Genomic DNA, 15022 nt, shown 5'->3' with positions numbered 1-15022 from the left:
AGATGGGAGATCTTTCTGGATTATCCAGGTAGGTCCACTCTAATTCCATGATTCCTTAAGGGAGAAGAACTTTTCCTAGCTGTGGCCAGAGAGAGATGTGACACCAGGGAAAGTGTCAGAGAGTGGCTGAAGGCAGAGGGAGGGGCCACGAGTCAAGGAACATAAGTGACTTTGGGAAGATGGAAAACGCAGGAAACAGATTCTCCCCTAAAGGCCCCAGAAAAAGAGCACAGTCCTGACTACTCCTTGATTTTAACCCAGTGAGACCCGTGTCAGACTTCTCCCTATGAAACTGTAAGATGATAATAAATGTGTGTTGTTTTAAGCCACGAAGTTTGTGCTAATTTGCTATGACAGCAGTAGTAAATGAATCTCATGCCTCAGTCAGTACAAGTATGATCATATGAATTTAGAGATGATATGCATATGCTTGTAGTGTGTAATTTCTTTCTTTCTTTCTTTTTTTTTTTTTGAGACAGAGTTTCGCTCTTGTTGCCCAGGCTGCAGTGCAATGGCACGATCTTGGCTTATTGCAACCTCCACCTCCCGGGTTCAAGCGATTCTCCTGCCCCAGCCTCCCAAGTAGCTGGGATTACAGGCATGGGCCACCGTGCCTGGCTAATTTTGTATTTTTAGTAGAGATGGGTTTCTCCATGTTAGTCAGGCTGGTCTTGAACTCCTGACCTCAGGTAATCCACCCACCTCAGCCTCCCAAAGTGCTGGGATTACAGGCGTGAGCCATCGTGCCCAGCCTTGTAGTGTGTAATTTCTTAATGACAGGGGCCACTGAATAGATAACCTGTGAGGTAGTGAGCTCCCCATCCCTGGAGATATGTGACAGAGGCTGCCTGCTAGCTGTTGATGATGTTGTAGAAGGGATTTCTTCTCAATTGGCAAGTGCTTGGACCAAGCACTTCCTCCAGAGAGTCTCCAGAGATTACAGTGAGAAGCCATGTGGCCCAGGGCTGGAGGAGGTCGTGCTTCTCTCTGCCAGCTGGGAGGCCTGTCACCACCTACAGGGTCTCCCTTTAGGCGTGTTATTATATGTGGTTCCAGGACTCCATTACTTCAGAATGCTTCTATGTAATGTATTGAAGGAATTATTGAAATGTGTAATTACAGTGTGCATTGTAATATAAAACAAGTCTATTATATTCATTTGATGGAACTGTGCTCCATAATGTCTATTCTCATATAAAAGACTCTGCCATTAGAGTGTTATATTGTGTGATGGTAATTGTCCGTCTGCAGACACTGTCTCCTGTCTTCACCCAGTTCTCTTTCTTCCTCGCAACGCTCCTGCTACCATGAAACTGGAATACCCCAACTTCCCAGGTGAGAAGGCACTTCGGGGTGATTGGGTCCACCCCACATTAGACAGATGGGGAAGGTGAAGCCCTGAGCCCAGAGCTGGTAATGCCAGCATCTCCCAAGTCCCAGCCAGTGTCCAGCCTGTGGTTCCCAAACACCTGTGAATCGGAACCCTTTGTTCAAAAAGAAATCTTATGTGGAACCCCAATACACAAAGCAGGTGGGTCAGCTCTAGGGCAAGCAAAGATGGGGCCCCCAGGGTCCTGAGTGCTTGGGAGCCCACTAAGCCTCACCCCCACTCTGAGGTCCCTCTATCAAACAGTAGGGCTTCAAGGGACACCTCATGAAAACCAGTGCCTCAACCCCTTCCTGGTCCAGATGGGAAAAATGAGTCCCTGAGTGTGGCAAGTGCTTGCCCGAGATCACACTGTGAGTTGGAGGCAGAGCTGGGATCAGCACTCGTGTCTTCTCAACCTGCATCTCTCCATCACAGTTGCATTGAGAACCCTGGCTGTTCTCAACTCTGTCTGAGTTGGAATTACCAGGGACTTGTCAGCATGAGGATTAGAACCCTGGTCCCACAGACTGTGGTGTGATGAGTCTGTGGCAAGGTGCAGGGCTTCCTGTTTTTGAAAAGAGCCCCTGAGGCTCCTGCTGCACAGAGCGAGTTAAGAACGTCTTCCTCCTGAACGTGGCTCCGGTTTGTGCTCCTCACTGCATCTCCCCGCCCTGCCCTAAGTCAGGCCCCAACACCTGCGGTTGCCATCTTTCCACAAATATTTATAGAGTAGGAACTGTCCCGGGCCCTTGGGACAAAATAAAGACCCCTGCTTAGATTCTAGCTGTGGACGACCGTAATAAACAAGCCCATTGTCTCCTCTGTTAGAGGGGAAATGTGTTATGGCAAAAAGGGCTGGAGTGCGGGGCAGGGGAGGGTGATAGAGGGGAGCTGGTATTAGGATCTAACTGGGCGGGGCAGGACGGGGGATCCTAGTGGAAAGGGGATGTGAGCAGAGAAAAGTCATACCAATACCTGCATTGCCTGGATCTGTGCAGTAGCATGTTGAGAACAGAAAATGAGAAAATACTGCTCTCTCACGTTGCCTGCCTTGCCGCTGGGTTCTGAAGTCAACCTGCCTGGGCTGGGTTATCACAGTTTCTCTGCCTTCTACCTGCAGCCTTGAAGTGAACGGCAGTCAGATTTAGGCCTAAGCTGGGCTGGGGACAGTCTCCTTCTGTCTCCACCCCAGAGCCATGGAGCCTTGGCATCATCTGTCTTTTTCTCCAAAGTCCTGCTGGCCTTGAGCTTAACCCATGTAAGCAAATGCCTCTGGTTCACTGGAGGAATCAGACATGGAAGCTCGGATTGCAAAGCTCTACACACAGTCTCAGTTCTTACAACATCCCTGTGCGGCTGGGTTTAATTCTCCCATTTTTCAGAAGATTAAATAAAGCTCAGTGAGGTTAATGCACTTGCTTAGAGTCATGTCCCCAGTAAATCGAGGAGCTGAGAGTGGAGCTAGGTCTGTTTGACTGTTTCTACTACGTCATGTCACCTCACTAAATGTTTGCTGAACTGCTGAGGGGAGGCATGGAGTATTAGGCTGGATGAGTTAGGATCCCCAGGCTGGCAATTCAGAGCGTGTTATTCAAATCCAGCTGACTCCTGTTTTACAGTAACCATCATCAAAGGCTGCTGTTAACGGGAGCCCACATCTTCCTTTGTGCATTTGAAAAAAATCCATCTCAAAGCCATCACATCCATGCAGTGACCACGGAGGAGTCAGTAGGAATTAAATCTGAAGCCAGAAACAGGAAGAAGCGAGAGGAAGGTCATCTTTTGAAATGACAAAGAGGTGCTGTTTTCTCAGTTGGGCAGGACCAGATACTGTAGCACCAACTGGGCCGCGAATTTTAATTCCGATCTCTGCAGCTGCTAATGTGCTTGTCGCTTGGAGAATAGACACTAATTGACAAGCAACTAAATAAATAACGTGTAACATGAAAGCAAACACAAGCTTTAAAAGAGAAAAAATAGCAAAAAGGATGAAATTAAAAATGCGGGGGGTTGAACAGTGTTTTCCACACTCCATTAAAGTGACATCAAAAAGCTTTTCAAAATATTTGTTTTATGGTGAAGATAGAGTTAGGAATCATCTGAGCTTCTGTCCCCACGCTGCTGTGCTGGAGATCAGAGGGGGTGCAGTGAGAAGAGGAGAGAAGTTTCTTCAAAAAGAGCTGGAGAGACGCAAGCTGCGTGCCTGAGGGATGACATGTCAGCCTCTTGGTCTTACAAGGTGACAGACGGAGGCCCAGAGAGGCCCAGTGGAGCACCAGAGTCACCCATTGGGTCCCTGGGAGGTTAAGCCTCTGGTATGGATTGAATTGTGTCCCCCCAAAAGACATGTTGAAGTCCTAACCCCTAGTACCTCAGAATGTAACCTTGTTTGAAAATGGGGTCATTGCTGATGTCATTAGTTAAGATGAGGTCTTACTGGAGCAGGGTGGACCTTGGTCCAGTATGGCCGGTGTCCTTGTAAGAAATGGGAGAGACAGGGGAGAAGGGCACCATGTGAAGACACAGACATAGCGAGAAGATGGCCACGTGACAACAAGCCACGAGGCAGGCACAGATTCCACCCCGAGCCTCAGACGGAGCACGGCCCTGCTGACACCTGGGTTTCAGACCTCTGCCCTCCAGAACTGCAAGAGAGTAGACTTCCGTTGTTCCAAGCTGCTGAGTGTGCGGTGCTTTGTTCCAGCAGCCCTAGGAAATGAATGCAGCCTCTGCTGCCTGTGCTCCTGCTCCCTGCTCTGCCAGCCCAAGATGGACATGAGTCCCGCGTCCTGGCTGGAGACACTGCTTCTCAGAACTCCCCAGATGTCCTCCCGCTAGTTGTGCTCTGATCATATAGCCATGAAATTTCACTGGCGTTCCCCCATTTTCATTATTCATGTAGTTTTTGCTATCTAGACTACAAGAATCTTTTCAAATTTCAATTCAATTTGTTCAACAAGTACTTCTTGAGCTTCTTAACCAAATAGACCTGCCTTTCTCAGGGGCCACCAGCCCTTCTCCCCTCCTTCTCCGCTCCCTCCAGACCAGCCGTGGGGCTCCCTTGCTTTTCCCTAAGCACACCCGACATGCTTTGCCTCAAAGACCGGCCGCTCTCTCTGCTGGAATCCTCTTTCTGCAGACATCCGCATGGCCTAGTCTCTCACCTCCTTGATGTCACCATCTCAGTCAGGACTACACTGACCTTCTGCCCCTATTCATAATCCCAACCTGCCCCTGTGTACCTGATGCCACTTAGCTGGCTTCGTGCTGTGTGATTTTTGTATGTGTTATGCTTATCCTTGGTCATGTTTTCCCACCATAGACTATAAACTCCATGAGGGCAGGGACTCCTCTATGTTGCTCACCTAGAATGGTGTCTGGTGCTCAGTAGATACTTGTTGATGAGTGACACTCTCCCTGTGCTGAGCACTGGGGAGGCTGATATGTGGTCCTTAAATAGCTCACAGCATCCTAGAGGACCAGCATGCACTGATAATTCCAGCTCAGGTGCTATGAGCAGCAATAGGCTGACTGCCACGGCAGACCAAAGAGTGGTGAGTCACTCTTTCTGGGGTGGCCAGAAGGGTCTTCCAGAGGAGGTGTTGTCTGTAACAAGTAGGCAGGTGGTGGTAGGAGGGGCTGGCCTGGTCCCAGTATGCAAAAGCATGGAGGCAAGGAGAAGCATGGTGAGATCCCATTCCCATGAGACATAACGGGGTGCTGTGGTGAGGCTGTGCGTGAAAGATGGCAGGGTGGGAGATGGGCCCGGATGGGGAGTGGGGCCTGAGCCTGAGGGCTTCATCATCCTGGGGTGAGGCAGGGACAAGTCATCTCCAGGTTGCAGAACATCCACTTCTAGCCCCTTCACCCCCCGGGCTTAGCATCAATCCACTGGAGACAGTTCCCGCCACATCAGGCTGAGCCCCTCCTTTCTCCCAGCTCTATGAGCCCAATCGTACCACTTGGAACTTTTGGGTAACAAGTGACAGAAACCTCATTCAAAGGAAGTTAGACCATAAAGGGGCTTTAAGTGTCTCGTGTAACCAACTGGGAGGGGCAAGGGTGCAGCAGCCTCAGAAGGGGCTGGAAGCAGGATCTCTCCATGCCGCTCCGTGCCTCTGTGGGCGACTCACATCTCTCTTAGGTAGGCTGGGAGTGGGGGCCACACTAGTGGAGCAGCATCCATGCTCACACCGTCGTCTTCTTCTTCTTTTTTATTTTTATTTTTTTGTAACAGGGTCTCCCTCTATCACCCAGGCTGGAGTGCAGTGGCACGATCTCAGCTCACTGCAACCTCCACCTCCTGGGCTCAAGCGATCCACCCACCTCAGCCTCCCAAGTAGCAGGGACTACAGGCGTGCCCCGCTTGCTCAGCCTTTTTTTCGGAATTTTTTTGTAGAGACGGGGTTTCACCATGTTGCCCAGGCTGGTCTTGAACGCCTGAGCTCAAGGAATTCACCCACCTCCCAAAAGTGTTGGGATTACAGGTATGAGCCACCAGGCTCGGCCCATGCTCGCACCTTCTCAGCTTCGTAACCAGAGAGGACAATGCTCTCTGCCTGCAGCTGTGAGAACAGTCCCAGGGAAGGAGCCAGTTGGCTCAAACCGAGTTGTGAGCCTACTCAGGAAGCACCCTCGTGGCTGAGAGTAGGGTCCTGGGTGAAGCAAGCACCTCTCATTTGGACTCCTGGCTAGGGTAGAGTGTGGGGAGCTGAGTTAAGGGCAGCAGATCCCCATGCAAGGGTGGGAGCGGGGAGACATTTACCAGAGCACTGGGCAGTCTCAAATGCTGTCATGTAGGACCTGTCCAGGCAGCATCTGGGTCTTACCAGAGGCCTCCAAGTCACCATTTGCAACAGACCCCATCTAAGTACCAGGGTGAAGATCTAGAGTCAGAGCCTGGGTTGGGAGAATTTTTTCCAATATGTCCTAGCAATTTCTCTTCTGTGAGCCTCAGTTTCCTCACTTGTAAATGGGGAAGACAGGCTTGGCTTTAAAAGGGTTTTTGTGGAGGGATCCGTGCTATGAAAAGTGCAGAAGCACTTGATACATGCTCGAGGGCTGTGCATTCATGAGGTCACAGGCCTCACATAGATCCTGCGACGGAGGGAGGGATAAGCTGGTGGAACAGTGGGTTGTGAGCCTGGAAGGGCCCTCGGAAGCTGGTTAGTGCCATGCATTCATTTCTCAGCGGGGAGACCAAGGCCCAGGAGGGGGAGCAGCTCATCTGAGGCCTCCGATGCCTGCTCTGGGAGGTCTGCCACAGCCCCTCGAAGTGGGAGCTGACGTGACAAAGTGGCGCCGAGGAGGGTGCCTGGCATAAAATGAAATTGCTTATCAGAGAAATAACGCTAAAAGTAAAATAAATTACACTTTGCACTGACGTCGTAATTTTAAAAATTAATTAAGAATAAAAAGAAGATGCATCTCAAAGGAAGGGAGAAGTCTAATTTTGACAGACAGTAATTAATTCCTTCGTTCAGGGATTCATTAGCGAGCCTGAAGTACAAATTGCTCCTTTGCAGGGCCTGAAATCCCCAGGGGCTTTTGCAAGGCAGTGCCGGGTCTAAGGGCCCATGGCAGGGAGGCTAGTTCTGGGGACTTGTGTCCGGGGCCCCCAGCACTGACTCCAGGCTGCGCTGCTCTGAGTTTTGGAGCAGGTGGTCCCGTGGAGTGTGACTATGGGCCTCCCACCCCTAACCATGCCGTGGTCAGGCTGTGGGCTCTTAAAACTGAGCACCTACTGTGTGCTCTGCTGGGGCTGGCTGGGTGCTGAGTGCCTATGGGGAACTGGATAGGGCTTTGGCCCTTGCTGGGCTCACAGTCAGATGGAGGAGATGGACCCTTCTTACATGTGCTACTTGTTGTGCTGTGACTGGGGAAGGAGAGGTGGTTGGTGATACATGGGATGTGGAGGAGGTGGCTCCTAAGGGGAGTCTCAGAGGTTGATTAGGGATTGTCTAGGAAAGAAGGGGAGTGGGGCATTCGAGGCAGAGCAAAACACAAAGGGGAGAAACAGCATGGCCTCTGGGAGCTGCTTGCATGGGCACTGTCTGGAATGTGAAGTGTTAGAGGGAACACACGAGGCAGGCTGGGTGCCGTCCATGGGGAGGGCCTGGTAGCCTTGAATGCCAGGCTCATGAAGTTGGGCTTTATCCTGAGGATAGCAGGAGTCATTGGAGGGTCTAAGGCAGGAGGGTGGTTTGTATTTTAGAAAGAGACCACAATGTCTGAAGTCCCACCATTACGTCTACTCCTTTGTACCCTGAGTGGTGACTTTCCAGAACAGAGTTCCTTTCCTTCATGTCCCTAGGGCACATGGCTTCTTTTTACAATAGATGTCTTAATTTTGAAACAATCCTAGACGTACAGAAAAGTTGCAGATATGGTAAAAAAAACTTTCTATTCCTGAACCATTTGAGAATTATGCACCATCTGATACCTCAGTACACCTGAATAGTGTGTCTTTCATACAAATATGGACATTCTCCTACATAATCATATGATAATGGGTAACTGTATTAGTTACCTATTGCTGTGTAACAAATGACCCCCAAAGTTAGCAGCCCAAAATAAAGAGCATTGATTGTTTTGCCCCAAAATAAAGAGCATTGATTGTTTCGCAGGCACAACTTAGCCAGTGGCTGGGGGACTCCCATGAGATGCGGTCACACTGTCGGCCCGGGCTGCAGTCGTTCTGACCTGACTGAGTCTGAAGGACCCACGTCCAAGCTAGTGAGCCAGCTGGTCGTTAGGAGGCTTCAGTTCCTCCTGGGCTGTTGGGCTGTTGGGCTGTTGGGCTGAGGGCCTCTGTTCACCACCATGATGGGAAAACCTCTTAGGGCTTTCCACAGTATAGCAGTCAAAAAGACCACAGTCTTTTTGGAACCTACTCTTGGAAGTGACTCCCCATTTCTTCTGCCATATTCTCAGTCAAGGGAGTGAATACAGGGGGTGAGGTTCACTGGGGGCCGTCTCAAAGGCTGCCTACACAGCAACCATTGCCATCAGAGCATTCACATTGATACATTACTACTGTCTAATTCAGACTCCACCCAGGTTTCCCCAAACATCCCAATAATTGTTCTTCACAGCCCAAGGATCCGGGATCAGTATCATGTGTGTTGTACCCAGCCATCATGTCTCTAGTCTCCTTCAGCCTGGAACAGTTCCTCACTGTTTCCGGGATCAGTATCACATGTGTTGCATCCAGCCATCATGTCTCTAGTCTCCTTCAGCCTGAAACAGTTCCTCGCTCTTTCTGGGATCAGCATCATGAGCGTTGCACGTAGCCGTCTCTAGGCTCCTTCAACCCGGAACAGTTCCTCACTCTTTTCTAAACTTTCATGACCTTGACATTTTTGCCATTAGTTCCCGGAATGTCCCTTCATCTGGGTTTGCCTGATGGTTCCTCACGATCAGATCCAGGTCACGCTTCTGAGGAAGCGTATCCCAGAAGCCATACCTCGTCTCACTACCTTCTACCAGGTGGTGTGAGTTTGGATATGTTGCATTACTACGGTGTTCATTTTGATCACTTGATGTAGATGGTGTCTGTTACTTCTTTTACCTTTGTAATTAGTGATTATTTTGTGGAGGTGCTTTGAAACTACGACAATATCCCCTTTTACATCAAACTTTCAATTTAACTTTTCAATTAATTCACTTATTTCCATCTGTACAGACTCACAGTTTTATCTGAGTCTGTGAGTTATAATCCATGACTATCATTCCTTATATTGATGCCCACATTGTCTAAGGTTGGCCAGCAGGAGCCCCTTTGAGCTGGCTCCTGGGTCTTCCTGACAAGAAGCATTCACTCCTTGAAATTTTTACCTCTTCTGTCATCTCATGCAAGTCCCGCAACAGCCCTGTGACCATTATTCCCATTGTTTGTGGGAGGTCACTGAGATAGCTGTCTCCACCTCGCCTTTTGGCCTCAAGCCTACTGCTTTCCAAGGTGCTTTGTGAGCCTCATGCCCTAGGGCCCTTGATGGAAAGGCTGAGGAGGAAGAAATGGGTGTATTCCTCAGTGCGGCCCCTGCCTTGGGGAGACCCTGGGAAGCAGGCTGCCGCCCTTCACCACATGTTCTTGCAGATAGAATATTCTTTGTGGGGCTCCAGCTCAGGCAACAGACCCTGGAGGGCCTTTGAGGATCCTTTGGTCACCCTTCTCCTCCTGACAGCCCAGAGAGGGAAAGGTACTTCCCAGCATCACAAAGTGCACTACTGGCAGAGCTGCAATTAGAGCCCAGGCTCCCTCTTTCCTAGCTCAGACCCTGGAATAACCAGATGTGGTGGATATGATCTGTGGGACAGGGGCACAGATCGTGAGAAAATGCGTGAATGTGGAGCCATGCCACCCTTCCCCCAGTGTGAGCTTCATCTCCTGACCTGTAGGGTGGGACACTCCCTCCAGGATCTTTCTGGCTGGTCCCTCCTGGCCCTCTAACCTCCTCTGGTGCCCTTTTCCCTTGTAGGGAAGACAGATGGCGGGAGTGGCTCAGTTATGCAGAATCAGTAGGCACCTATTACTTAGGTTAGAGTGGAAGACCTGATTTGGGGGGGATTTAGAGAACTACATGTTTATCTTCTGGAACTGTGAGCTGAGAGGGAGGGGAATTATTTGCATAAGGAACCCAGAGACTTTTAGAACAGAGCAGAGACCACAGCTTCTGCTGCCAGAGACACACAACTTGGGGGAGATCTATCAGGGAGAACTGGCACGGCCTTCAGTGAGGCGAGGAAGCGAGGAAGGGCAAGGAGGTCTGGAAAACAACCTCGCCTTTGGGTAAGGGGGACTGTCTCGTGTGTGGGTGGTGTTGGCACCCTTGGGACTGGCCACCTGGCATCCTGGATGTGTTACTGTGAACCAAGAGAGCAGCAAGGCTAAATGTACCAGCTATGACAATGCATACAAATGGTTAAAGCCTCTTATTGAACTGATGAAAACATTTATGCTGAGTGATCAGTAGTGAAAAACTAGAAGTACCTAAAATATTCAATAATAGTTGCTTGACTAAATAGATTTTGGTACCCTGGAGTATGATGCTGACCAAAAAAAACTTCAGAATTTTTAATGAAATGGAGATATGCTTATAATATAATGTTGAGTGGAGAAAGCAGGATGCAATATGTGATATGATTTCAGGGGTGTTAGTAAAACTGAATGGAACAGAGTCCACCAACATGTTAACCGGGTTTAAATCTGGGCTGTGGGATTGCGGGTGACTTATTTCCTTCTTTATCTTTCTGTGTTTGCTGCAATAAACAATATTACCTATATTACTTGCAATAAAAATATTATAAAAACAATATTACTTTTACAATAAGAAAAAATAAAACCCATAAAAATTTACAAAAGGAGCCTGACACCACTTAATTCGTAAGTGACACTATCTTAGTGGAAAGCCATTACTATTCCTTCCACGGTGGTTTTTCTTACCATATCCAGAGGCACAGACCACCTGAATCATACCCTGCTCCCTCAAAAATCCCCTGTTTCTGCATGAGGATGGCATTTATTTATTTATTTTTAAATTTTCTTTTCTTTTTATTTTTGAGATGGAGTCTCTCACTGTTGCCGGGTCTGGTGTGCAGTCGTGCGACCTCGGCTCACTGCAACCTCCGTCTCCCAGATTCAAGCAATTCTCCTGCCTCAGCCTCCTGAGTAGCTGAGATTACAGGCACCCGCCACCATGCCTGGCTGATTTTTTTGTTGTTGTATTTTTATTGGAGATGGAGTTTCACTATGTTGGCCAGGCTGGTCTCGAACTCCTGATCTCGTGATCTGCCCACCTCGGCCTCCCAAAGTGCTGGGATTACAGGTGTGAGCCGCAGCACCCGGCTGAGGATGGCATTTATAAGTGCAAAATAATAAAGGGAGAAAGGACCAGAAGAGCAAATACCTATGAGGAAGAAGAGGGAGAAGCAGGAGGCGAACATGGTGACAATTTTAGCTGAGTGACCCGTGATCCCTGGGGCAGTTGTTTTCTTTCCAGTGATTGGAAGGGGCTGCAGTGAGTCATTCACACTCCCTCACCCTCACCACTTGGGCATTATGGCATATATCTGTGGGGTGGTTGGGCAGAATTAGGTAAGATGCAATCTGTGGTCAGAGAACAGAAGTAGTTTGACCAAGGAACTGAACTAATCATCATAAAAAATAAACCCCAGATGGTTTATAAAGTACCTTTTCCTAATTTATTTCACCATCTCAACAACACCATGGGGGTAGATAGTATTATCTCTATTTTGGTAACAAGAAGGCTAAGATCAGAGATGCTAAGAAGTTTGTCCAAGTTGCATAGCTCCTAGCAGGATTTGGACTTTTGGCTGGCCGTCCAAATGTCGAGTTTTGGCCACATCCCTTGTGACCATCACTCTACCAGGAGATGTTCTGGCCACTGAAAACCGTTGGTGGTCTGATCCTGAAAGCCTTAGGGTCACCACTTGGGCTGTGGTTCTAACACCTTTTCCTGGAGTTCCTTGCTGGTGAACTCCTCTTCTTCCTAGAAGATTCCCTGGATTAGCACAAATGTCTTTCCCAGCCTTTTTTTTTTTTTTTTTTTTTTTTTTTAAGTGAATGGGGAATTCAAGCTTGGCATGGTGCCTCATGCCTATAATCCCAGCACTTTGGGAGGTTGAGATGGGTGGACTGCTTGATACTGGGAGATCAAGACCAGCTTGGGCAACATGATGAAACCCAGTCTCTACAAAAAATACAGAAATTAGCTAGGCCTGGTGGCATGCACCTGTAGTCCCAAATACTTGGGAGGCTGAGGTGGGAGGATCACTTGAGCCCAGGAGGTTGAGGCTGCAAATGGGCTGAGATCATGCCACTGCTCTCTAGCCTGGGTGACAGAATGAGATTCTCTCTCAAAAAAAGAGGTAGGAGGGAATTCAATGGGTAAGATAACAGAAATCTGAAGAATAATATGAGCTTCAGGCACATCCAGGAATTCAATAATGTCATCAGCTCTGATGTTGCTTCAGTCTATATGCAGATTCATGTCCAGTAGCAGGCAGATGGATACAGAAAGCCCCAGGGTACCATTCTCCTGACTTGACAATGCTGGCCTAAAGTCAGTATGTTCCCCAACAGTGCTGGTGAAAAAGTCCCAGGGAAGGTTCCGATTGGCCAGGATGGGTCATGTGACCACTCCTATGGCCACAAGGGCAGGTCTGCCCTACCTCACACATGCAAATGGGTATCCCCAGGGAAAGAGGGGTTTTTTCACCAAACAGAAACAGATGTCTATCAACAATTTAAGCTTTAAATATAGTTCTATTTCTTGACTCACCTTCTTTGGACAGTACTTGTTGCCTTTCGGCTAAGGAAGTTGAGAAATTGAGTACCCTTTATTGCCTTCCAACTCTCCTGTCCCTTACTGAATTTTGCAGTTACAGACATTATTCTTAGTTTGTCTACTGATTGCCTTTTTAAGTTTTAATAACCTACTAAGTATCTATTTCTTGATTTATTTCTTTTGAATTGTAAGTATTGATCTCTGCTATGAAAAATAAAGAAGTCCATGTACTTACACTTTGTTCTGTGTTTTCCATCTGCATCCAATTCTTCTTAAATAATTATTCTTACATTGTCAAGGTTCATAACATTTATATTCACTCTGTTACCGTAATGGTCTTTCATGATTTCTCTATAGGTTAGTTCTAAAATTTTAAGCCCAGTAAAAATATCATTTATATACTTTAGATTATGGAAATATTAACTGCAGAACCAAGTGATGTGATTAGGCCTGTAGAGACAAGAATGTAATCAATTCTATGTCTGGAAACCCTTACTGCTCAAAGGGAATGTTCTAAATATCAGGGTCAGCAGATTCTCTTATAATTTGGTTTGCACTTTCCTTGATCTTAACTTATCCTTAGATATCATTATTTCCTGTGTCTACTCTTTTTCTCTTTATTGCCAAATTTGCCATTTTAATGATTTTAAAGTGTATAACTCAGTGGCATTAAGCACATTCATAATACTATGCACTCATCGCTGCTGTCTAGTTCCAGAATTTTTTCTTTACCCTAAAAGGAAACCTTCCATCCATTAAGCAGTCACCCCTCATTCCTCCCTCTTACCACCCCCAGCAACTACTAATCTGCTTTCTATCTTTGTGGATTTGCTTGTTGTGGACATTTAATATGAAGGGAATCATATAACATGTGGCCTTTTGTGTCTGGCTTCTTCATGTAACAAAATGTTTTCAAGGTTCATCCAGGTCGTAGCATGTATGGGTGCTTCATTCCTTGTTCACAGCTGAATGATATTCCAATGTATGGATGTACCACATTTTATTTATCCTGTTGTCAATTGATGGATATTGTGGTTGTTTCCACCTTTTGGCTATTGTGAATAGTGCTGCTGTGAACATTTGTGTATCAATATTTGTTTGAATTTCTGCTTTCAATTTTTTTTTTTTTTTTTTTTTGAGACAGGGTCTTGTCACCCAGGTTGGAGAGCAGTGGTGCAATCACAGCTTACTACAGCCTCAACCTCCTGGACTCAGGTGATTCTCCCACTTCAGCCTCCCAAGTAGCTGGGACTACAGGCCATGTCCAACTAATTTTTGTACTTTTTATAGAGATGGAGTTTCACCATGTTGCCCAGGCTGGTCTTGAACTCCTGGACTCAAGTGATCCACTTGCCCTGGCCCTCCAAAGTACTTGGGTTACAGGCATGAGCCACTGTGCCCAGCCTGCTTTCAGTTATTTTGGGTAGATGCTTAAGAGTTAAATTGTTAGATTGTATGGTAATTCTATGTTTAATTTGTTGATGAATCACCTAACTGTTTTCCAAACTGTGGAACTATAGAACCCCGGGTAAAACTACTTTTCTTTGGAATTAGAAGCTGTGGGAGGCTGAATGGTCCCCTGAAATATCCAGGTCTTAATTCCTGGAATCTGTGAACATTATATGGCAGAGGGGACTTTGTAGATGTGATTATGGAACTTGAGAGGGAGAGATTATCCTGGACTATTCAGGAGGGCCCTAAATGTAATCCCAAGTGTCCTTACTAGAGGGAGGTTGGGGGAGATTCGTCTAGAGAGGAAGATGACATGACTACTGAAGCAATATTCTGTGCTACTGCTGGCTTTGAAGCAGGAAGAGGCCAGGAGTCAAGGAATGTAAGGAATGCAGCTCTAGAAGCTGGAAAAGGCCAGGAAACCAAGCAGAGTCTCCTCTGGAGCCTCTGGACTGTGTGCAATCGGACAGCTTGGTTTCCCTCTAATGAAACTCCTTTCAGTCTTCTCACCTCCAGAAATGTAAGAGAATAAATCTGTGTTGTTTTAAGCCATTAAGTCTGTGGTCATTGATTACAGCAGCCCTAGGCATTTAAGATAGAGGCCTTGCTATTTCCTGCAGCATTCGGTAGGGTAGATAACCTTGGTAGGTGGTGTGTTTGCTCTCCAGAAGCATTTTAAATTTTCTATCTCTCTCTCTCTCTTTTTTTTTTTTGAGATGGAGTCTTGCTCTTGTCGCCCAGGATGGAGAGCAGTGGCGCGATCTCGGCTCACTGCAACCTCCACCTTCCAGGTTCAAGCGATTATCCCGCCTCAGCTTCCCAAGTAGCTGGGATTACAGGCACCTGCCACCACGCCCTGCTAATTTTTCTCTTTTTTAGTAGAGGCGGAATT

At 47.5% G+C, this 15022-nt stretch overlaps 2 long non-coding RNA genes across 2 annotated transcripts in view; both read left to right on the top strand.

Annotated features, from left to right (window-relative positions):
• The window catches only part of LOC139358207 (uncharacterized), a 1110-nt gene extending 785 nt beyond the window's left edge, over positions 1 to 325 (top strand). Inside the window, exon 3 of the long non-coding RNA XR_011612818.1 lies at positions 61 to 325. This is a non-coding gene — a long non-coding RNA (uncharacterized lncRNA). The remainder of the gene's footprint in view (positions 1 to 60) is intronic.
• Positions 326 to 1350: 1025 nt separating this feature from the next.
• LOC139358210 (uncharacterized) overlaps positions 1351 to 15022 on the top strand; it is a 162814-nt gene continuing 149142 nt past the window's right edge. The window contains exon 1 of the long non-coding RNA XR_011612825.1: positions 1351 to 1531. This is a non-coding gene — a long non-coding RNA (uncharacterized lncRNA). The remainder of the gene's footprint in view (positions 1532 to 15022) is intronic.

Source organism: Macaca nemestrina, chromosome 14 (assembly GCF_043159975.1).
Source record: "Macaca nemestrina isolate mMacNem1 chromosome 14, mMacNem.hap1, whole genome shotgun sequence".
Lineage (NCBI taxonomy): Eukaryota > Metazoa > Chordata > Mammalia > Primates > Cercopithecidae > Macaca > Macaca nemestrina.
Note: the sequence above shows the minus strand (reverse complement) of the source record. Positions and strands in the feature narration are given on the sequence as shown.